Source organism: Odocoileus virginianus, chromosome 28, assembly GCF_023699985.2.
Source record: "Odocoileus virginianus isolate 20LAN1187 ecotype Illinois chromosome 28, Ovbor_1.2, whole genome shotgun sequence".
Lineage (NCBI taxonomy): Eukaryota > Metazoa > Chordata > Mammalia > Artiodactyla > Cervidae > Odocoileus > Odocoileus virginianus.
The window spans coordinates 44,570,902-44,593,925 of NC_069701.1; the positions used below are offsets into that span (position 1 = coordinate 44,570,902).

At 49.6% G+C, this 23,024-nt stretch overlaps 1 long non-coding RNA gene across 1 annotated transcript in view; it reads left to right on the forward strand.

The window, feature by feature from the left end:
* The window catches only part of LOC110149626 (uncharacterized), a 44,896-nt gene that overhangs the window by 1,257 nt on the left and 20,615 nt on the right, over positions 1-23,024 (forward strand). The gene's annotated exons all lie outside the window — the stretch shown is intronic.

The window sequence follows — 23,024 nt, forward strand, 5'->3', positions numbered from 1 at the left end:
GCTGGGCTGGGGTCATCTGAAGACTTCTGCACCCTCATGTCAGGGCCTTGGCAGGGACAGCTGGGCTTGGCTGGGATGGTTAACCAGAGTGCCTGGGGGTGGCCACTCGGGGTGGTGGCCTCTGGGCTCCAGCAAATGGGGCAACACACCTGGAGAGTCCCCGCACACCAATCCTGCCCCTGCTGTCGTGGGCCCCCCAGGCTCCAGTGGAGGAGATGTGGACCCCCCTCATCTTGGGAAGGTTGTCCAGGGAGGTGCGGTCTTAACACTGCTACACTATCCTTATCCCCCTTTTATTTTAACCTCAGGGCCGTTTTCCATCATTCTGTCTTCTGTCCTGTGAACAATGCCCACATCTCGTCAAACCTTCCCCCACCCCATTCTCGTCCCTCCCCTCCAGTCCACTTTCCACGCCCATGTTATCTGAACTTTCATTATGGTATACGTCAAACTGTGTGTATTTCAAGCATTGTATCAATAGCTTTGTGCTGTAAATCTCATTGTTTCCTGTGTCTTCTCCAAACGCACGTCTCCGTGCTGTCCATGTGCGATGCCTTCCCTGTGCTCCCAGTCCTCCCTCATGCCCACTCGGCCAACAGATGCCCGGGGTCCTTACGAGCCAGAGGCTTTACGGGCACAGCTGTGAACACGGCAGATACAGCCCCTCCTTTTGTGGAGTTTCTGTTTTCCTAGGCAGAGGCACATGTGAGCAAGAATGCTGGGAAATGCTGTGAAGACAATAAACGAGCTGATGGCCTGGGGAGACTGAGGAAGGGTTTCTTCCATCGGAGTGACCACTAGGGGCTCGCTGTTTGGGGAAGTGACGTTGGCTCTGAAGCATAAATGCAGTCTTTAAAAACCAAGCACCAGAAAGTAGATGCCAAGAGGGAAGAGCTGGGGATGCTACTGCCTGGGAAGGCCCAGGAGGGCTCCCAGTTCGGCCTGGAGGGCAGCAGGTGTGTGAAGGGCAGCGGGCAGAGGTGGGCGAGAAGGCAGCCGGTGTCTGCCGGACATGGCTGCTCTGTTGGAGACCACGCATGGCCACAGCAGCCCTTCAGAGAGGGGCAGCCACTGCCCACTCCTGCCTTTCCAGCTTCACACGAGTTCCTCTCTTGCTCAGCTCTGACCTGAACCATATGGGGAAGGGGGTCCTGGGAAATGGATTCCTAGCTGAACAATAGATCACCCAGCAGAGGCTCTTCAGCAACTCTGCATACACACGTCTACTTTAAACCATGCTTAACTTCCAAATAAAAACAGGCAAAATCACGCTTCTGCTTAACGTGATGCACATCTCTGGCCAAAAAGAGGTGGAGGGATGTCTCACATCGCTGGCTCCATCTCTGGGTGGTGCTGACTCCAACTGAATCTCCACACCCTCCTGCAGGGGATCTCCCCCGCCCAGGGATCAAACTCATGTCTCCTGGGTCTCCTGCATTGACAGGTGGATTCTTTATCATTAGCGACACCTGGGGACCCCAACTGAATAACACATTCTCTTTAAGAATGTTGAACACTTGAGCACTCTCAGAGTGTGTTGAGTGTTAGTAACACAAACACCAAGATGTAAGGTCAACTATTGTTAACATAAGTTAGACAGAGGTGAAAAAGAAAGTGAGAGTGTTAGTCGCTCTGTCATGTCTGACTCTTTGTGACCCCACGGACTGTAGCCCACGAGGCTCCTCTGTCCATGGAATTCTCTAGGCAAGACTACTGGAGTGGATTGCCATCCCCTTCTGCAGGGGATCTTCCCGACACAGGGGCTGAACCTGGGTCTCCGTCTTTGCAGGCAGATTCTTTACCGTCTGAGCCCAAGGGAAGGCCTGGTGGGGGGAGTGGAAAAAGGGAGGGGGGGTGGGTGGAAGTAGCGTGCACGTACCTCATGTGAAGCATGGACGAGCTTCTCGTTGCCACGGCAGCCACTTGCCTTCTTGCCCTGCCCACTCCACGTTCCCTGTGTCCTCAGCTCGCACCTCAGCTGCTTGTGGGTCTTTGTCCGTCCAGTGGGGTGATCCCAAAGGTCTATGCCTGCATTGGGTGTGTCTAGTTCCAGGACTGGGGACGCTCAGAGACACGCTAGATGGTCTCCTGCCTTCCAGACTGCCACCTGCTCACCCAGTTCTGTCATGAAAATTCAGCCCCCTTCTATGACCACCATCCCCACCAGCGCAGTGACCCTGTGTCAATTCCCTGGTGTGAGGGGCCCCGAGTGGCTGAGTGTCCGGCGGCCTCCAGTCTGATGTGCCCCCTGGTGGAAGCCCTGTAGGGCTTGACCCAAACTGAGGGGACTCCCAGGATGTGGCACTTTCAGTTTTAAACCCAGAAAAGTCCTGGGCAGACCAGGGTAGCTGGTAGTTGCTACTTTCTGCCAATCAGGTTCAAACAATATGGCATCACCAGCATCATGGACCAGCGTGACGGCTGCGAGGGGGGCAGTGAGCCAATTCCCTGGGACTGCTCTGCTCTGAGGAGGGCAGTGGGCAGATGTCGCTGCCTCTTCCTATGGTCTCACTAGCGGGCGTGGAGAGACCAACTCCCGACGGCTGGGCTCCCTCCCGGGGGTCTGCTTCAGCAAAGAAGGCCTGTCAGGAACACAGCTGTGGCGGGAGTCACCACCAGTTGAGTCCGTGATCATTGGCTGGCAGTCCCCAGGGCCCCTGTCTTCTGCGCGGGCCCCCCAGGAGAACTGAGTGGGGACGTGGTAGGAGCCCCCTCCTGGGCCCTAAGTCCCTGTCATGACGCCGACCCCGGGAGTGCCTTTGGGAGGCATCCCTGCTGTGGTCCACTGCCCTCGGCGGCGGCGGAGGAGGCCCTCCCACAGCTGCGGCCCCGACTCCACGGGCCGGGGGCTGGCGTGCTGCCAGCTGTGCGTCCGCTGCAGCGATAGCATCTGTGATGGGGGCCCCCACCGCTGGGTTCGGGGTGCACTGGCCCCACTGTTAGATGGGTGTGACCCAAACACCACCGATCACCTGAATGCCACAAGCCCCTGCTCTGACAGGTGGTCCCGATGGTGGTTTGGGGACACTGGAAAGCCTGGCATTTCTGCTTCGTCTTCCTCAGACGCTGGTAAGTGTCCCTTTGGGGCCTCCAGGGAAGGCCAGGAGGAAGAGTCCCAGGACGTTTCTGGTGCTGTGACAGGATGCTTCCTCAAGGACACGGCCTCGCCCTCATCCACAGGTGCGTTGGATCTGCAGACCAGTTCAGGCCAGGAAGCTGGTTGGGCGTCTGCAGCTTTCTGTCATTGAGATTCAAGTCCGGCTTCTTGTCATGGACTGAATGTTGGTGTCCTCCCCAAATTCACATGCAGAAACCCTGACTCCCAGTGCAGCAGCGTTTGGAGCTGGGCTTTGGGAGGTCTCTGGGGTTGGATGAGGCGTGAGGGTGGGGCTGGTCTGATGGGTTCAGTGTCTGCAACAGAGGACGCCAGAGCGGTTCTCCGCGAGCACATCAGAGGGAGCCTGTGCGCGCCTGCGAGGCCACGCGCCTGCAGCAGAGCCGGGCCACGCTGGCTCCACGACCTCTGACTTCCAGCCTCCCGGGCTCTGAGTAGACAGATGTCTGTTGCTTACCCCCCAGTCTGGGGATTTGGTTTGGCTGCCAAGCAGACTGAGACTCACGTATTTTTCATGTGAGCTCTCCTGCTTACACGAACAGGCAGGCTGCCCATGGTCTCAGTCCCACGTGTAGCATGATCCCTGCATGTTGAGACCCTCAGAGACCCCGTCTCAGTGTCATTCCTCGTCTGCAGAGAGTGCCCCCAGGACGGGCTGCCCTCGCCCAAGCGTCTGTCAGAGCCTGGGTCAGTGAAGAGGGGCCCCCATATCCCCCAGGGACACAGTCAGGGGGGAGGAGAGCCAGCGCTAACTTTGGCCTGTCCAGCTGCAAGAATGAGCAGGCGGTGCTTTCTAGAGCAGTGTTGGATTTATACGAGTATTGATTGTGTAGACGGAGTGCCTGTGTGCCCAAGCCCAGAGCTCCCCTGTTATTAACATCTTGCGTTCACGTGGCAACTTTGTTACAATCTGTGAAGCGATATTGACGTGTTATTATTCACTAAAGGCTATACTTTATTCAGATTTCCTTACTTTTCAGCTAATTTCCTTTTCCTGCTCCAGGCCCCCACCCAGGCCGCACACGACAGTCCTGTCTCCTCAGGCTCCTCTGGGCTCTGACAGGCTCTTAGACGGCCCCCGTTTTGATGACCTGCACAGTTCTGAGGAAGACTGGGCAGGTGTTTTGTGGGATGTAAACTGGTCTGTTGGTTTTTTCAGGATTTGATGGGGATTGTGGGTTTGGGGGATGAAGACAACAGAGATAAAGGCCCCTTTCATGTGGCCACATGCAGGGTGCCTCCTGTCAACTTGATTTATGGCTGTTGGTGCTGGCCGTGATCACGGGACTGAGCTGTGCTTGGCAGGCTTCTCTGCCGTAAAATCACTCCCCTCCCTTCTGCCCTGTGCTTTGGGGGTGGACGTCCTCATGTATAGCCTACACGTAGGGGGCAGAATGTTCACATAATTTATTTGGAATTCTCAGCATGGCCCATTTGCCTCTTCTCCTCCATTTATTGACTTATTCAGTCAATTATGCCAGTATGATCACGTGGACATGCGTTTCACACTTCAGGCTATGACACACCATTGCTCTGCAGACTTTGCTTCCCCAGTTGTTCCGGTTCTGGCCACGGGGAACCCTGTCGGTTGGCTCCTGCGACCCTCGGACACACCCCGTGTTTGTGTTTTTTGAGCGCCTCCTTACTTTCCGGCTGCAAATGCCCCAGGCTCATCCTGTGTATTTCTGGTTCCAGTCCTAGGGTCAGCCATTTCCTCGAGAAACTCTGTTTCCTTCCTTTCACTAGAGAGTCATCTTAGAAACCCAAATCTGGGAGACAGATGTGTTCATTGCTGCTGAGATCTTGTTTCTTGTGCCGTCTCAGCAGACAAAGCAAAGAAAGTATGTGTGTGCCAACCTTGCACACACGCACACTACAAATACTCCTGTGTGTAACCTGGCTCCACATTGCACTGCACCTGAGTCCTCACTGATGCCCCAGCAGCATCTCTTATCCACGGTCGCTCACCCCTCGGTCGCCTACGACCTCCCCGCCAGCACTGAGGCTCTTGGTCCCTACCCGCCACCTGTGTGGTCCCAGCGCACGCGCAGCAGGGACCCTGCTGCTAACCCGCACCCGTGGGAACCAGCTTCACCCCCAGGGCACAGTGCTCTGTGCACATCCTGGGCCTTCATGCCTGCAGACCCCACTCATGTCTACAAGGTAACTTACTGGGATTTGGTTGGGATCTCACTGAATCTATAGGTCAAGAAGAAATGACACCTCACATACTGAGATCCTATCAGCGAACATGGACTATGGGTCCCCTGATTTAGATCTTTGATTTCAGTCCTCAAAATTTTGTAGTTTTTCTTATGTGGATCCTGTACACTTTTTTTTAAATTTACACCTGAGCGTTTAATTTTCTCAGGTGACTGCGGTCAGCGCCTGCCCCCGGCCCCTCCCTGAGGCTCCGTGCTCACGCTAAGGCAGGGGCTCCTCCTTTCACGCCGCATTCCTGCCTGGGGTCCTCCGCCTGCTAAACAATCTTTAAAAGCTGCACACTTAGGTTGGTGTTGTTCAGTCCTGTATTCACCATTATGACTTCAACACGACAGCTTCAAGGCTCTAAAAGTCCACACTCCACCCGCTTCCCTCCGCGTCTCTGGCAACCACACGTCCTTTTAATGTCTCCTTTGTTCCCACTTTCCGGAATGTCCAGAGTCGGAACCATATAGTGTGTAGCCTTTTCAGACTGGCCTCTTTCACTTAGCGGTGTGCATTTGTGGTTTATCCATGACTTTTTATTAATTGGTAGCCATTTCATTTTTATCACTGAATAACGTTCAATTGTGTGGACATACTGTAGTTTATTCATCTGCCCCCTAGAAAGACATTCTGACTGCTTCCATTTCAGGTCAGTTATGAATAAAATGGCTATAAACATTGTGTGCAGGTTTTTGTGTGGACATGAGTTTTCAACTTATTGAGTAAAAATTTTTCAACAATTGGATAAATGCCTAGGAGTGCAACTACTGAATTATATAGCGAGATTATGTGTGACTCACTATATAATTCAGAAACTGTCTAACGTCTTCCAAAGTGACTGGGCCATTTTGCATCCCCGCCAGCAATGAAGGAAAGCTCCTGCTGCTTCAGGTCCTCGTCTGCATTTGGTACTGTCAGAGTTTTAAATCTTAGCCTTGCTATTGGTGTCTTGTTATTTTATTTTCAATTCCCTAATAACTATGATGTTGAGGACCTTTGCAGATGCTTACTTGACATCTGTATATCCTCTTTGGTAAGGCGTCTGTTTAGATCTGTTGCCCATGTTAAAATGGTTATTTGTTTTCTTACTGTTGAGTCTTGAGTTCCTTGTATTATTGGATACAATCCCATGTTGAATATGTGTTTTGGAAATATTCTCTGCTACTCTATGGCTTATCTTTTCATTGTCTTAATGGTATATTTAGCAGAGCAGAGTTTTAAAATTTTAGTAAAGCCCCGCTGATCAATTTTTTTCTTTCAGGGGTTGCACTTATGATGTATCTAAAACATCATCCCCAAATCAAAGTTCATTAGATTTTCTCTTATGTTATCTTTTGGAAGCTTTATAATTTTGGTCTATAAGATGGCTCAGATGGTAAAGAATCCACCTGCCAATGCAGGAGACACAGATTCAATCTCTGGCTTGGGAAGATCCCCTGAAGAAGGTAATGGCTACCACTCCAGTATTCTTGCCTGGAAAATCCCATGAACAGAGAAGCCTGGAGGGTTACAGTCCAAGGAGCCACAAAGAGTTGGACGCAACTGAGCATACACATGATAAATTTTTAGTTAATTCTTATAAAAAGTATAAGGTCTGTGTCTAGTTATAGCTTCCTCATAGATGTCCACTTGTTCTAGAAAGTTTGTGGAGAAGAATTTCCACAAATTTTCTCCACTGTGTTGCCTCCAGCTTTGTTAACCTTTGCTCTTTTAACAAGGGTCAGTTGACTGTGTTTGTATGGACCTATCTCTGGACTCTATTCTGTTCCACTGAGCGGTTTGTTTAATCCTTTGCCAGTACCAGACTGCCTTAATCACTGTAGCTTTAGAATAAGTCATACAGTATCAGTCCTCCAACTTTGTCATTCTTTTCAGTATAATGTTGGCTATTCTGGGTTTTCACCTTTTCATATAAACTTTCAATATCTACAACATAACTTACTGGGATTTTAATTGGGATTGCATTGAATCCATAGGTCATGTTGTGAATAAATGACATCTTAAAAATATTGAGATCCTACCAGTGAACATGCAGTATCTGTCCCTTTATTGAGATCTTTGATTTCACTCGTCAAAGTTTTGTAGTCTTCCTTATGCGGATCCTGCACATATTTTATTTTTTTTAGGTTTACACCTGAATATTTAATTTTCTAGGATGCTGATGTAAATGGTATTGTGCTTTGTCAAATCTCCATTGCTCATTGCTAGTATATAGGAAAGCAATGGAATTCTGTATATTAAACTTGTTTTCTGCAACCTTGTTATAATTCCTTATGCATTCCGGGTGTTTTCCGTTTTTTGATTTGTTAAATCTTTGGTTTTCATACATAGACAGTTTTGTCACCTGTGAAAAAAAGATAGTTTTATTTCTTCCTTCTCAATCTCTGTGTTTCATTTCTTTTTTAATTATCCTGGATTCCTCGTACAGGAATCCTAGTACAGGAATTGCTAGGACATCACTCCTAGAACAGGAGTGATGAGAGACAACAACATTGCCTAGTTTCTGATCTTAAGGGGAAAGCATCTGGTTTCTCACAATTAACTATGATGTTAGTGGTGCGTTTTTTGGTAATTAATCTTGATCAAGTTCAGAAAATCCCCCTCTGTTCCCAGTTTGTTGAGACTTTTAATTATGAATTGGTGTTGGGTTTTGTCAAGTGCTTTTCTGCATCATTTGACCAGATATTATATTTCTTTCTTAGCCTGTAGATTCCATAAATTACATTAATTGATTTAAAAAACATGGAACCAGCTTTGCACATCTGGAATGAATCCCACTGGATAGTAGTATGTAATTGTTTTGTGGTGTATAATTTATCATTGAGTTTAATTTGCTAATATTTTATTGAGAATTTTTCCATTCATTTTCGTGAAAGATATTGATCTGTAATTTTCTTTTCTTTTTATGTCTTTATCTGCTTTGGGTTTTATAAGATTAATGCTGGCCTCAGAATGAGTTAGGAAGCATTCTCTGTGTTTCTATTTTCTGGAAAAGATTATAGGAACTGGTATCACTTCTTCCTTAAATTCACCAGTGGAGCCGTCCTGGGCCTGGCATCTCTTGTTTGCCAGTGAGTGTAGTTGTTCAGTCGTGTCCTCCTCTGCGGCCTCAGGGACGGTAGCCGGCCACACTGCAACTACAGCTCCCATGTCCGTGCAGCTCTCTAGGCAAGAACACTGGAGTTGATTGCCACGCCCTTCTCCAGGGCATCTTCCCAATCCAGGGACTGAACCTGGGCCTCCCGCGTTTTAGGGGGTCATTGTTTGGAAGATTATTAATTATTGATTCAATTTCTTTAACAGATATGGCCTATTTAATTTATCTATTTCTCTTTGTAAGAGTTTTGGTACTCTGCGTCTTTCAGGAAATTGGCTCATTTCATCCAAGTTATCAAATTCGTGGGCATAGAGTTGTTTATAGTATTCCTTTATTGTCTCCTAATGTCTGTGGAAACTGTAGTGATGGCCCCTCTTTAATTTCTCATTACAGCAATCCCCCTTTTCTCTTTTTATTTCTGGCTTACATTCCCAGAAGTTTATCAATCTTGTTCATTTTTTTTTCTCTCAAATAACCAGCTTTTGGTTTCATTGTTTTTTTTTTAAATTGATTTCCTATTTTCAATTTTATTGATTTCTGTTCTAGTTTATTATCATTTCTTTTATTCGGTTTTCTTTTGGTTTATATTAACTTTTCCCCCCCTAGTTTCCTAAATAAGAAGTTTAGGTTACTGAATTTAGATCTTTCTCTTTCCCTAATATACACATTTATAGTATAGACTTTCCTCTAAGCAGTGCTTTCACTGTATCCCACAAATTCGGTAAGCTGTATTTTCACTCTAATTTAGTCCAAATTCTTTTCTTATAATTTCTTTGAAGCTTATTTTTTGATTCCTGCCCAAGTGGTCTTGAATTAAGCTACATGTATCAATGCTCCATGACATTGCTCTCATGCTTAAGCAAACCCAGAAGGCAGAGATTCAAACCCAATTCAACCTGGGCCACAGGTGGGGAGGCTGGGCCTCAGACACTCCTGCACATGTGTGTGTGTGTGTGTGCGTGTGTGTGTGTAGGGGTGCAGGTGGGGTAGGGGTGGCACTCCCTTCTAGGCATCATCACCTCTATCGCCAGGTAACCCCATCTCCAACGACGTCCTCTCACTGGACCCCAGGTTATCCTGGGTGGGGGTCAGACTCCTGTCTTTATGCCCAGAGACAATGGCCAGAACTCCACCTACCAGGCTGGTGAGACAGCGCAGCCCAAGGTCAGCACCTGTGTGGGTCACGATGGACCACAGACGGCCAGTTTGAGCTGGTCTTGGCTGAGGGGAGAAGCACCTCCTGCCATGTTTGAGTTGACGCCAGCGTCAGGCCCTCTGAGATGCACCCTGCGCCCCACCCTGGACTCATGACGGTCTGAGTCCGCATCCCGGAAGTATGGCAGGAGTCAGTCCCTTGATCGCCTCACTCTGCAAGTGGGACACGGTGGGCGGGTGCCAGCCCCGTCAGCACCTCCGACCTGTGACAGTGTGAGTTTGGCTGAGGGTGTGATTGCCAGGGGAGGCTGTCGGCTGGGGGCCCTTGCACCCCGTGTGTTCCGGCTGCACGGCCAGATCGCGGGCCGACTGTCTGAGGTGGAGCAGTTGCTGTGGCCATCATGGGTGCCACAGGAGGGGTTGGGGGGTAGGCTTGGGGAAACTGAGGTACAGCTGACGTGTATCCTGCTTTAAGCTCCGGGGGGCGGCCTGGCCCTCCCTCCCAGTGTACCCCCAGCTCACTGGAGGGAAGGCCTCCTGCTCAGCGGGCGGTCCGCTCCGGCAGACCCCGGCCCTCACCCCGCAGTGGCCGGCGCCCCGGCCCTCTCGGAGGTCAGTATCCCTCGTCGCTGGGCCAACAGCCTCGGGTTAAAACAGGACCCCAACCGGTGTCCCGAGACTCTCGCGGCCGCCAGGTGGCGCTGCAGGCTCGCGCCGGGCTCCACCGGGGCCGCCGGGCGGCGGGGCCCAAGTCCTCCGGCCTCTGGGGTAGTGTCCTATCGGGGAGACGCGGCGAGGGCCGCCGGCAGGGCAGTGTGGGAGAGTGTCTCTGGGGCGCCCCGTGAACCCTCCCGCTTCTTCCCCCTCGGCGGCTCCTCCTGGGGAGCTGGCACAGGGTCTGAGAGAGGGGGAGGGAGAGGGGAGGGGAGGGGAGGGAGAGGGAGGGGAGGGAGAGGGAGGGGAGGGGAGGGGAGGGAGAGGAGGGGAGGAGGAGGGAGAGGGAGGGGAGGGGGGCGCAGGCCTGGGGCGGGGGAGGCAGGGCCGGGGTGGAAGCAGGGTGGTGGCGCGGTTGCCCCACCCGAACCTCCTGCTTCTCCGAAGTGACGGGCGCGCAGGGCGGGGGAGCCCGGGAGCCCCGGAGGTCCGGGCCGCGGCCGGAACGGGGAGGGGCGCAGGCCTTGGGTCCCGTGGGCCCTGCGGTCAGCAGAGCTGTGTGTAAGAGAAATGGTGACACCACTCGTGTCAGGTACATGGGTTTGTAGGCGCGCCTAGACCCTGCTCGGAGGAAGAGGGCGGCGAAGGCAGGGGGTCGAGCTTGTGATGCTGTTGTGTCGGAGCCCAGCTTAGAAAAGCGGCCACGGGTGGCGCCCTGACAAGTTTGCTGGTGGGAAGGCAGGCCGGCGCCCCCACCCCTCCCAACGCCACCCCAGCTTGCCCTTAACCTCAGACTGCCTGAGCCTGCTGGTGGGCAGGAGCTGGCCGCAGACCTGCCTGCAGAGTGAGAATTGGGGGGCACGGACTTCCGAGATGGGGGCCAGCTGGTGAGGGGAGTGGGGACACAGTGCTGGTGGTGTGACGTCATCCGTGGGATGAAGGTTCCTCTGACAGTCTAGACCTCCTCTCTGAGAACCCAGGCTCTTCAGACCCCCCTGTGGAGGACGCCTGGGAATCTGTTATTGTTACTGAGTCCAAGCTTGCTCTGCTGGCTGGAGATAGGCCCCTGAATCAGAGATGAGTTATTTAGGCAAGGAGACTATTTGGAAAGCTGGGTGACTGAGAAGATGGCAGACTAATGTCTTAAAGTAACCATCTTGTCGGGGTCTGGATGCTAGGTCCTTTATATGAAGTCAGAGAGAGAGAGACGCAATGAGGAACTAAAGTAAAAGGGGCCTTCATCCTTGCAGAACATTTCCTGGAAGGGCCAGCCTGTGCAAGGGGTGTGTTAATCTCTCTTGTTCACAGGTGGGCAGAGTCACAGGTGAGCGGAGCAAAGGCGCTCTAACAGTCAGGCAGAGGGGCGGGGTCCTTTGAGGCAGGCAATTATGAGGAAAAGGGCACGGCAGAGGAGGAGATGGTTGGAGGTTGGATGGCATCACCAACTCAATGGACATGAGTTTGAGCAAGCTGCGGGAGATGGTGAAGGACAGGGAAACCTGGTGTGCTGCAGTCCTTGGGGTCGCAAAGAGTTGGCCGTGACCGAGCCACTGAACAACAACGTACTAACAACAGCAACACAGAAAGCAAGGCAGAGACAGAGTTACAACGTGGAGTCAGAGTTGGTTCTTCTCTGAGACATTAGGAAATGGGTCCTTTCTCTCTGATCCAGGGGTCTGCATCCTCTAAAACTGTTGTGGGTTCACCTGTCAGCTTGTAACATGGGTGCAATCTAAAATCCTTTGGTTCTTCACAAATCCTCGGAAAAGATCAGCATGGGCCTTACCTCTCAGCATGCAATCCCCTCCTTCCCTCAAGCTTCTGCCCCCCGCCCCCCCCAGATTCTGGCCTTTGTTCTCTTAACCAGTTTGACCTGTGTGGAGCCAACTGCCTGGCTGCCTGCTCACCGTCCATCAGGGTGAGGTCAGGCCTCCCTACCAACAGCAGCCTTGTGGGTGTCCTACAGTTGCTGTTGGGGGCTGGGGGCTTGCACCTCCTTAACACCCTGACATGAACAGGAACAGTCTGTTCAGATTAAATCCACATTGTGTTCTGGTCCAGTTCCCATCGCGTCCTGCTTTCCACCCCAGGTTACCCTTAACCCAAAATTACACCTTCAGGTCAACGGCAGCACAGACACTGTGATAGCCCCAATTTGAGCATAAACTTTTCCCAATGTCCAGTATCCCAGGAAAAGTTATGGTACAAGAAGTCATCCTTGCCTGAAGCAGTGTAAGCCTCAAAAAAGTGGAACTAAAATTCTTAAGTTCAAGTCCAAACAAGTTTCAAGTACTTGGAAGACAAACAATCCCAAACAAATCACTGTTCCCTGTTGTGAGTTCTGATAAACAGATCAGGTGACTTCCCGGCTGCCCTGGGCTCTGGGCGTGGCTGTCAGGAAGGCTGGATGGACTCCAGACACTGGAGCCAGCCTGAATCTGCAGGCTTCTGGCAGCAAGGAGCTCACAGCCCAGGCTTTGCTTTGACATCAAAAAAGGCTGTTTTGTTGTGAGAAGGAAACTTTCCCCTTCTTCCCTTCTAGGGTCTTCGGCTTGGTAATAATTAAATTGACATAAACCAAGTTAACAGCAGAAAAATAAATTTTGTGTTTACAGGAATCCCATAAAAACCTGGCAGCCAAAGGGCAGCCAGATAATTGCGACTTTTGTAACTTCCCAAGACCAGGAGTGGGATGGGTTCTGGGGTGCAGAGGAAGGCGGGCAGGGGAGGTTAGCACAGGAAGGCTGCTCTGCAGTAAAGCTCACAGCCCACTTCCTGGCCCAGCCCCCTCTCCACGGTAAACCAGGCAGCTGGAGAGGTAAAGCCCTTCTCCTAAACCTGTTCAGTTCAGTTCAGTTCAGTTCAGTTCAGTTCAGCTCAGTCGCATCCGACTCTCTGCGACCCCATGAATCACAGCATGCCAGGCTTCCCTGTCCATCACCAACTCCCGGAGTTTACTCAAACTCATGCCCATCGAGTCGGTGATGCCGTCCAGCCATCTCATCCTCTGTCGTCCCCTTCTCCTCCTGCCCCCAATCCCTCCTAGCATCAGGGTCTTTTCCAATGAGTCAACTCATTTGGCATGAGGTGGCCAAAGTATTGAAGTTTCAGCTTCAGTCATCAGTCCTTCCAATGAACACCCAGGACTGATCTCCTTTAGGATGGACTGGTTGGATCTCCTTGCAGTCCAAGGGACTCTCAAGAGTCTTCTCCAACACCGCAGTTCAAAAGCATCAATTTTTCGGCTCTCAACTTTCTCCACAGTCCAACTCTCACTTCCATACATAAACACTGGAAAAACCATAGCCTTGACTAGACTGACCTTTGTTAGCAAAGTAATGCCTCTGCTTTTTAATATGCTATCTAGGTTGGTCATAACTTTCCTTCCAAGGAGTAAGCGTCTTTTAATTTCATGGCTGCAATCACTATCTGCAGTGATTTTGGAGCCTCCCAAAATAAAATCTGACACTGTTTCCACTGTTTCCCCATCTATTTCCCATGAGGTGATGGGACCAGATGCCATAATCTTAGTTTTCTGAATGTTGAGCTTTAAGCCAACCTTTTCACTCTCCTCTTTCACTTTCATCAAGAGGCTTTTTAGCTCCTCTTCACTTTCTGCTGTAAGGGTGGTGTCATCTGAGGTTATTGATATTTCTCCGGGCAGTCTTGATTTCAGCCTGTGCTTCTTCCAGCCCAGCATTTCTCATGATGTACTCTGCATATAAGCTAAATGAGCAGGGTGACAATATACAGCCTTGATGTACTCCCTTTTCTATTTGGAACCAGTCTGTTGTTCCATGTCCAGTTCTAACTGTTGCTTCCTGACCTGCATATAGGTTTCTCTCAAGAGGCAGGTCAGGTGGCCTAATATTCCCATCTCTTTCAGAATTTTCCACAGTCTATTGTGATCCACACACTAAAAGGCTATGGCATAGTCAATAAAGCAGAAGTAGATATTTTTGTGGAACACTTGCTGTTCCGATGATCCAGCAGATGTTGGCAATTTGATCTCCGGTTCCTCTACCTTTTCTAAAGCCAGCTTGAACATCTGGAAGTTCCCTGTTCACGTATTGCTGAAGCCTGGCTTGGAAAATTTTGAGCATTGCTTTACTAATGTGTGAGATGAGTGCAATTGTGTGGTAGTTTGAACATTCTTTGGGATAGGAGTGAAAACTGACCTTTTTCAGTCCTGTGGCCACTGCTGAGTTTCCCAAATTTGCTGGCATATTGAGTGCGGCACTTTCACAGCATCATCTTCCAGGATTTGAAATTGCTCAACTGGAATTCCATCACCTCCACTAGCTTTGTTCATAGTGATGCTTCCTAAGGCCCACTTGACTTCACATTCCAGGATGTCTGGCTCTAGGTGAGCGATCACACCATCATGATTATCTGGGTCAGATAATCATGGGTCATGATTATCTTTTTTGTACAGTTTTTCTGTGTATTCTTGCCACCTCTTCTTAATATCTTCTGCTTCTGTTAGGTCCATACCATTTCTGTCCTTTATCGAACCCATCTTTGCATGAAATGTTCCCTTGGTATCTCTAATTTTCTTGAAGAGATCTCTAGTCTTTCCTGTTCTGTTGTTTTCCTCTATTTCTTTACATTGATCTCTAAGGAAGGCTTTCTTATCTCTCCTGGCTATTCTTTGGAACTCTGCATTCAAATGGGAATATCTTTCCTTTTCTCCTTTGCTTTTCGCTTCTCTTCTTTTCACAGCTATTTGTAAGGCCTCCTCAGACAACCATTTTGCCTTTTTGCATTTCTTTTCCATGGGATGGTCTAAACCTGCTAGACTTTGCCTTTCTCTCAAAATAGTCCTGCAGGAAGAGGGACCCACTCCAGGGCCCGAGAGTGGGCTCTTGTCTAACATCAGGAATGAATTGTCCGAGGAGACACACATGCTGACAGAGCAAGTGAGCGTATTGGGAAGGGGCACCTGGGTGGAGAGCAGCAGGGTTGGGGAGCCCAGGAGGACTGCTCTGCCACGTGGCTGCAGTCTCAGATTACATGGTGATGGGGTTATTTTCCGGGTTGTCTTAGCCAGTCACTGACTCAGGGTCCTTCCTGGTGGCGCACATGCTGCTCAGCCAAGATGCATGACAGGTGGTAGAACACGTGGTGTCTCCTTCAGATCTTTCCTGAGCTCTTCTGGTTGGTGGTGGCTTGTTAGTTGTGTGTTCCTTACCAGGACCTCCTATCGTAGAATAATTGATGTAGATAGTTACTGTGGTGCCTGGCCAAGGTGGGGGTTTCAGTCAGTGTGCTTCCCCTAACAACTCCCCCCAGAGACTTCATACGCAAGATACTCTTCCTTCTGTAACTACTTCCTGCTGGACATGGGCATCATCCTGCCTAGCAGAGCAGAAGTCCCTTTCTACCTGATTTAAGTTAAAGTATTCCAAATCTGAAACCGGCTTCTACCCATGTAGTAACATCAGTTTGATTTGAAACTATTGGAATCTGCTGTAGATAAACTTTGTAAGGAGTTGGAGTATACAGGGGCCCAATAGGAGGCCTGAAAGGATAGTCATCGCTGGACCCAGAAGTGACAGGAGCCAAGAAGGTAAAGGAGGACTCCGAACGTCTGTTGAACCCAAATCCTGGATCCCTGTAGCCTGTTCTTAGGGCCCTTTGATATCTTCTTGGGCCTTTTGAGACTGGTTATAATAAAAACAGTGTTTTTCCTTCAGAGAAAATCAAGCGCCCCATTGCCCTGCAGTCAGTAAGTGTAGGGCCTGACAATTTTGTAGGACCATAGTGGCGGGGAGTCTAACTGGGGCTGTAGATGTAGGAGAGTTCTTGCAGTTTTTTCTATGGATGCAGCAGTGTTGATAGAAAGTTGATGAAATTTATATAAAGAAGTTGTTCTAGTGGCAGCTCCTGCCAAACCAGTGGTCAATCCTAGTGCCAGGAAAAAGGGGGTAAGTACCACTGCAGGACGTATCCTCTGGTGGGTATACACTGGTAGAAGCAAGGAGACATTCACTGCCTCTGTGTGGGGTGTGACATACCCTACCGAGCAGGTTCCTCACCAAGAAGAGGGCAGAGGTAGGTAAGCTCTATTCCCACATATGAAGTAGACACCATGGCTGTGTTCAAGCTGGGCAACAAAATGAATTTGCCAAAGGGGAGCAGGTTTTCCATCTGCCTTACAACTGGTGTGTGGCAAAATGGAATAACGGCAGTCCTTTGGCAACTGGAAGGAGAACTTCACCCCACTTGGTGCAAAGTTGGCAGCAGTGAGGGGACTTAGGAAGGAATTCAAGTGTTGAGAGACATCCTGGAACTTGTCCTCGAGGTAGAGTATTACATTTGTGTTCCCACCATAGGTCTAGGTTCTCAGGGGTGGGGACCACTACCAGGAAATAGCAGGGGTCAGAGTTGCCTGTCCAATTTAGAAACCAGGGTGTGGTTTTTTGGTTGTCTAGAACAGAACATGGATTTTTGAGACTGGTTAATGGCATCTGAGGAGCACCTCATGCTGGGGGATAGTTATAGCATGTCAGTTCTGCCAGAACCTCTAGTTCCCAGACTTTGGGCTAAATCTTAATACCCCAGAGCAGTTTCCAGATCCTGGTTTTCTCCATCAGTTCTGACACTGAAGGCTACTCCACATCTCGAGTTGTCCAGCTCCCCGACAGACACCCCTGCCAGGGAGTCACTTTTGAGATGGATGGGGAAGGTCACTTGGGGAATGTTAGTCAAGAGAGAAAATAAGGGCTTGGGTGGGATTGCAGATGTTATCGTGGGAGGAAATATAGACAGCTGTTGCTGATACCAAGTCATGAAGCTTTCCTCACCTTTTACCCAAAAGGTTATGCCGTGACCAGACGGGGTATGTTAAGTGGTAGCATGTAGCTGGGCTGGAAGGGCTGGCCGTTGATGCCCTGGGATATGTTGGACATATCCTCAACTTCCACCGTTAATGGGGTAGTAAGGTTAAGGTCGAGTAGTGTGTGGTTTGCAAGTGTACAACCCACTCCACTATTCTTGCCTGGAGAATCCCATGGATAGAGAAGCTTGGCAGGCTATGGTCCCTGGGGTTGGAAAAAGTCGGACACGACTGAAGATTTGGACACGACTAAAGAATCTGATGCGACTGAAGAGTCTGACCCAACTAAGTGACTAAGCACATGCGTCACCAAGGGAGAGGTTAAGAGCTGTGCAGGTAGGCACGATCAGGAAGAGGAGGGGCTTCACAGGACGCATTTACTTCACTGAGGGAGGTTTGATGGTGTTTCGCCTGAACAAGAGTCTGAGGTCTTCAGCAGGTTCACAGAAATAGCTGTCCTCTGGCTTTGGGGTCTCAGTCCCTGTCTGATGCTCCTGTGGATGGTAGGGTTTTACTCTAGAATCATGGACCCTGGCAGACAGATGCCATGCCTTTACAGCAGTTGAGATTATGGAACAGCTGGATGGCCTGGTCCACATCTCTGACAGCTGGTTTGGGCTCCCTTTCTGTCACCAAGTCTTCACTAATATTTGGTCCCCCGGCTCTACTTGGGGGTTTTTCAGTCTTCCTGCAGTTTAGGGAGGACTTGCTTTCCATATCACTGGAATCCTTGTCGAAACCTTCCTAGGTCAATTATAGTTTTAGGAGTGCATTTGTGTCCTCATCAAAAAACAAATCAGAAGTTAAGAATGGACATCCATAAATCATTTCATAAGGGTTTAATAATGATGGCCATTGGGGGCTGCACATACCCTCATGAGGGCTATGGGCAGCATTTGGATCCATTTATTATGTGCTTCTTGACTTAGTTTGACCAGAGCTCTTTTAAGAGTCCAGTTGGCCTACTCTGCCTTCCCTGAGGCTTGAGGCGTCATGGATGAGTGGGGGTAGTGTTTGAATCCTAAACATGCAGCCAAGTTCTGGGATATCATGGCCTCAGATGATGGCCCACTGTGGCTCTGAATTGATCATGGTAGCCCAAACCTCGGTGCTATCTCCTTTAACAGGGCTTTACAGACTTCTGTTCCTCTCTCTGTCCTACTGGGAATGCTTCAAACCATCCTGTGTCAACATAGACTAGCACATGAGAGAATCCTCAGGTTTTTGGCTGTAAATCCACCTGCTGGTCCTCACCTGGGTATGATCTCTGATGCGGGACAGGTTTAATTAGGGGAGGTGGCAAGGGTCTGGTTTTTGGGTGGTTTCTTAGGTATCACAGCTTCGTGTGATCTGCCCGATATCTTCAGCCACTGGAGGTGGTAGAGAATGGGCTTGAGCAAAGTTTCCAGGTGATCTCTTCCAAAATGGGTACTACTGTATAAAGGGTTAATACTTCCAGACTTGAGAGTAAGGGAGTGTTATTTGGACCTTCTCAGTCTGGAGCCACCCATGTGACCCAATTGCCCAGCCCCACTCCAGCACATCAGGAATGTTCCTTTGGGGTATTACTTGGAGCCAGGGTTTCCTTGGGGAAAAGCGGCAGACAGCAGTGATGGGGGAGCTGCTCTAGCAGCTCATTTTGCCTCCTGGTTAGCTTTCCTGTTCCCCTGGGCCTCCTTTTCTTCTCCTGCTTGGTGACCCTTGCATAGATGACAGCTAATTTAGCAGGAAGTTTGACTGCCTCCAGGAGCCTGAGAATGAGCTCTTTGTGTTTAATGAGAGAGCTTTGGGCACTGAGCACTCCCTCTCCTCCCAGGCATGCAGGATGAGGAAAGCATGCTTAGGGTCTCTGTCAATCCTCTGTCCTTCCCCTAAATCCAGAGCTCTCCTCAGGGCAAAATGTTCAGTGTTCTGGGCCGAGGCGCCTGGGGGAGGAAATCAGGTTTCCCCTGTTTCTTCTAGGTTCACTGCAGCTTGTCCTGCCTCCCCTCGCCTTTCCCCACAAAACCACAGCCATCCGTGCGCCCTCTCCCTCTGGGTCGGGCAAGGCTGTCTTGGGTAGGTCGGGGTGAGGGGTGTAGTTTGCTTATGACTTGCATGCACTGGTGGTCCAGAGAGGAAGTATGGGGGTCTGGAATTAAGGTGGCTGGATTTAAAGTCTGACAGACCCTTAACTGTATTTCTGGAGTGTCAAGGAGGAGGGCGTGGTATTGGGTGATCCTCGCCCCTGTTATTCACCTGTCCCCTTTAATCTCCAAGACTGCTTGCACCTGGTGATGTGTATACACTGTGATGGGCTGACCCAGGGTCAGCGTTAACCATAAGAGTGATGGCCTCGCTGCTTGGAGGCAGGTGGGCCACCCTCTGGCTACCTGGTCTAGTTGCTTAGAGAGGTAAGCCATGGGTAGTAATACAGGCACACCCTCCCTCCACCCCTGTCCACATTTGTCCTAACATCCCAAGAGCAGTTCCTACTCTCTGAGACATGTTGCCTGAAAGGCTTTCCGTGTTGGGAGGCCTAACACTCAGGAGCTGTGATGACAGCCTCTTCCAGGGCATCAAAGGCGACCTTGCAGGTCTCATCCCAGTCGAGTGGCCCTTCCTCTTTCCCTCTTAAGTTTTCATTTAGGGGTTGGGCCAGATTCCCATAACCAGGAGTCCAGGTCCAGGAAAACCCAGTCATTCCTAAAAATGCCCTAAGCTGTTTCCTTGTTTGGGGGTAGGCGGTATTTAAGATGAGGGATTTCCTTTGGGGGTCGAGAATTCTATTCTCCTCTGTAATTATAAATCCACAGTATCTTATTGGGTTAAACTAATCTGAGCTTTCTTTTTTTGTTTTTTTCACATTCAAAAAGCACGCAAAGGATTTATTTGCTAGTCAAAGCTGTTCACAGAACCAAACAGGGACTATAAATTAAGTTTTTCCAAGGAGCTTCGCCTTAGTGAAATTAGTTGACTCTGTAGGCAGAAACAGGTTAACAGAGGACATTTACACCTTGGGAAAATATATCACTGATGAGGCGTCCCTATATTTAATTATTTTAATGAACATGTGACACTGTTAAGAAATAACCACAGAATTTTTCAAAACTTGTACACATCCACGCGTGTGTGCTCAGTTGCTAAGTTGTGTCCGACTCTTTTGCAACCCCATGGACTGTAGCCCACCACGCTCCTCTGTCCATGGGATTTTCCAGGCATGAATACTGGAGTGGGTTGCCATTTCCTTCTCCATAATCTGAGCTTTCTTAGGGGATACTCAATATCTCTTTTCATAGAGAACATTTAAGGTTTTAATTGTATCCATTTGAGAGCTGGTAAAATCTGCACTATGAGCAAGTCACCTACCCATTGTATTATTGTTTGCTAAGGTTAATTCTCTTAGATTTCTCCCCAAGGACGTTCTGAAAATATGAGGGCTATCTCAAAACCCCTGTGGTAGTTGAGTCCAGCAAAGTTGTATGGCTTCCCTGGTCCCCAGGTCCCTCCACTCAAAGGAAAATATCTTTGGGGATGTGGGATGGTGAGGAATGCACAAGAAAGCGTCTGTCGGATCCAAGATTAAAGTACTTAGCAGTTCCTGGGACCTAGGATAGGAGGGTATGTGAGTTCAGGACTATGGGGTGGATGGGAACCACAGCCTCATTGACTGCTCTTAGATCCTGGACGCATTGATAAGATCCATCCAGTTTCTTAACAGGAAGGACTGGCGGGAAGCAGGGAGACTCACAGGTGTATACAATTCCAGTATCCTGGTCCGTGTTAACTAGTGGTCTAAAGCCATCAAGAGCTTCTGGTTTTAAGGTCTTTTCCAGGGGTAGGAAGCACTTGGCCTCAGGAGAATCTTTACTGGTGAAATATTCATGGCTCGCCGAAGCAGGAGACATCCCACACCTGGGTTTGACCTCATCTGAGAAAGGTAGGGACTCGTCCTCTTCTATGTCTGACTGCAAGTATTCAGACACCAGACAAAAGAAATTATTGTTTCTAGCTTTCCCCAAGTCACTCTGGTCTGGAGGTGACAAAGCAGGTCTCTCCCAGTAGGGGAGGAGGGCAACTGGGGATGTATATAAGAAGGAGTGGGTCCCTCGCCAATCGCCCACCTTATAATGGAGGGGCTTTGGAGTTTCCCATCTACCCCATCACCATTTTAGTCAGGGAGTCTGAGGTCCTGATCAGAAAGGAAGAGCAGAGAAGGCAGCTCCCTTATCCTTGCCTTCTATTTGCACGATCACCCAACTGTCGAGAGGCGTGATCTAGAGCGCACCATTCATGGGGGGTTCTCGAGCCACTGGGCATCGTCAGTCCCAGTCACCCAGGACCAACACAGAGCCGGTGCAGGGGTCTCCACACACCTTCCCTTAGGGCAATATGGACACTCCCTTTCCCAATGCCCATCCTCTTTATAGTAGGCACATTGGGGATGGATTTTTAAGATTTTTTTTTCTTTCTCACTTTCTCTGTGACTCGCATAGTAGTAGGGTGAACCAAGGCCAAGGTTTTAGTGTGCTGGCTAAGGCTTAGACCTGCTTCTCTGTCTTAGACCTGATCTCTTCTCTTAGATCCTCCTGTCCTTTCCAGCTTCTCTTTCTTCTCTTTTGGCTTCCTCCTCCAGGTCCCTACTCAAAACCATCCTGCCGGGGTCCAGCCCTGGTGGAGTCCAGGGGTTCCCTTCGGATGAGCGGCATCAGTCTTGGTTGAGTGCAGGATCAAGACTGCTTTATTCTTTTACATCAGTGCTTATATACCCTAAAACCAATAATCCTTTAAAGAAATTAAAAGAGGGGGGAATGATAAGATTGTACCAGATGCATAATCATGGGTACATCATAAATAACTTTCCAGAATAGTCAATACCTACACATAACTTTTAAACAATTCAATGGCAGCAGCTAGTCAACTGTGAAAAGCCATCTACAAACCTTATCTTGGGAAGCTCAGCCCTGGGCGGACTTAGCTCTGATATGTAATCCTAAGGGTCAGAAGTCTCATGAATTCCCTCCTGATCACACCCTAAGGAATCTTCTCAATCTCGTAATGGACTCTATCTACTTTTGCTTATGGGTAGATAGACCTGTTTATTAGGACCCATGTGCCCCCATGGACTGTGTTGCTGCCATGCAAAGGTTTCAAAGAGGGATTTGAGGTAAGAGTCAGACTAGTTTTTTGGGAACATAGAAGAAGGTCAAGCATCAGAAGATGAAAGGACGAAGGCCTGGGAGTGGATGGTGGGGTGGTCCCGAGAAACCCCCGGAGGTCTGGATGCCTTTGCATGTAGAGCGGTCCTGGAGGTCTGGACGCCTTTTCGTGCCAGCTCCTTGAACCCAGACCTTGTCACGGGTGGGGTTTCTCTCACCGGCTCCCGACACCATCCTATTTGCCTCCTTTGCCAAATCAGAGATTGGGGTTTCTGGTCCTTTTTCTAGTTTTTGCAGTTTTCTCCTTATATCCAGGGCTGCCTGTGTTATGAAGGAATGGGCTAGCAAGGCTCTACTTAATACTTTTTAGGTCTTCCTGCCGAAGAATTGATGCTTTTGAACTGTGGTGTTGGAGAAGACTCTTGAGAGTCCCTTGGACTGCAAGGAGATCCAACCAGTCCATCCTAAAGGAGATCAGTCCGGGGTGTTCATTGGAAGGACTGATGCTGAAGCTGAAACTCCAATACTTTGGCCACCTCATGCAAAGAGCTGACTCATTGGAAAAGACCCTGATGCTGGGAGGGATTGAAGGCGGAAGGAAAAGGGGACGACAGAGGATGAGATGGTTGGATGGCATCACTGACTTGATGGACATGAGTATGAGCAAGCTCTGGGAGTTGCTGATGGACAGGGAAGCCTGGCGTGCTGCGGTCCATGGGGTCGCAAAGAGTTGGACACGACTGAACGACTGAACTGAACTGAATTGAGGTCTGCCTGGGTAAAATTTTTAAAGACCTCTGTGAGCCTTTCCAAAAAAAA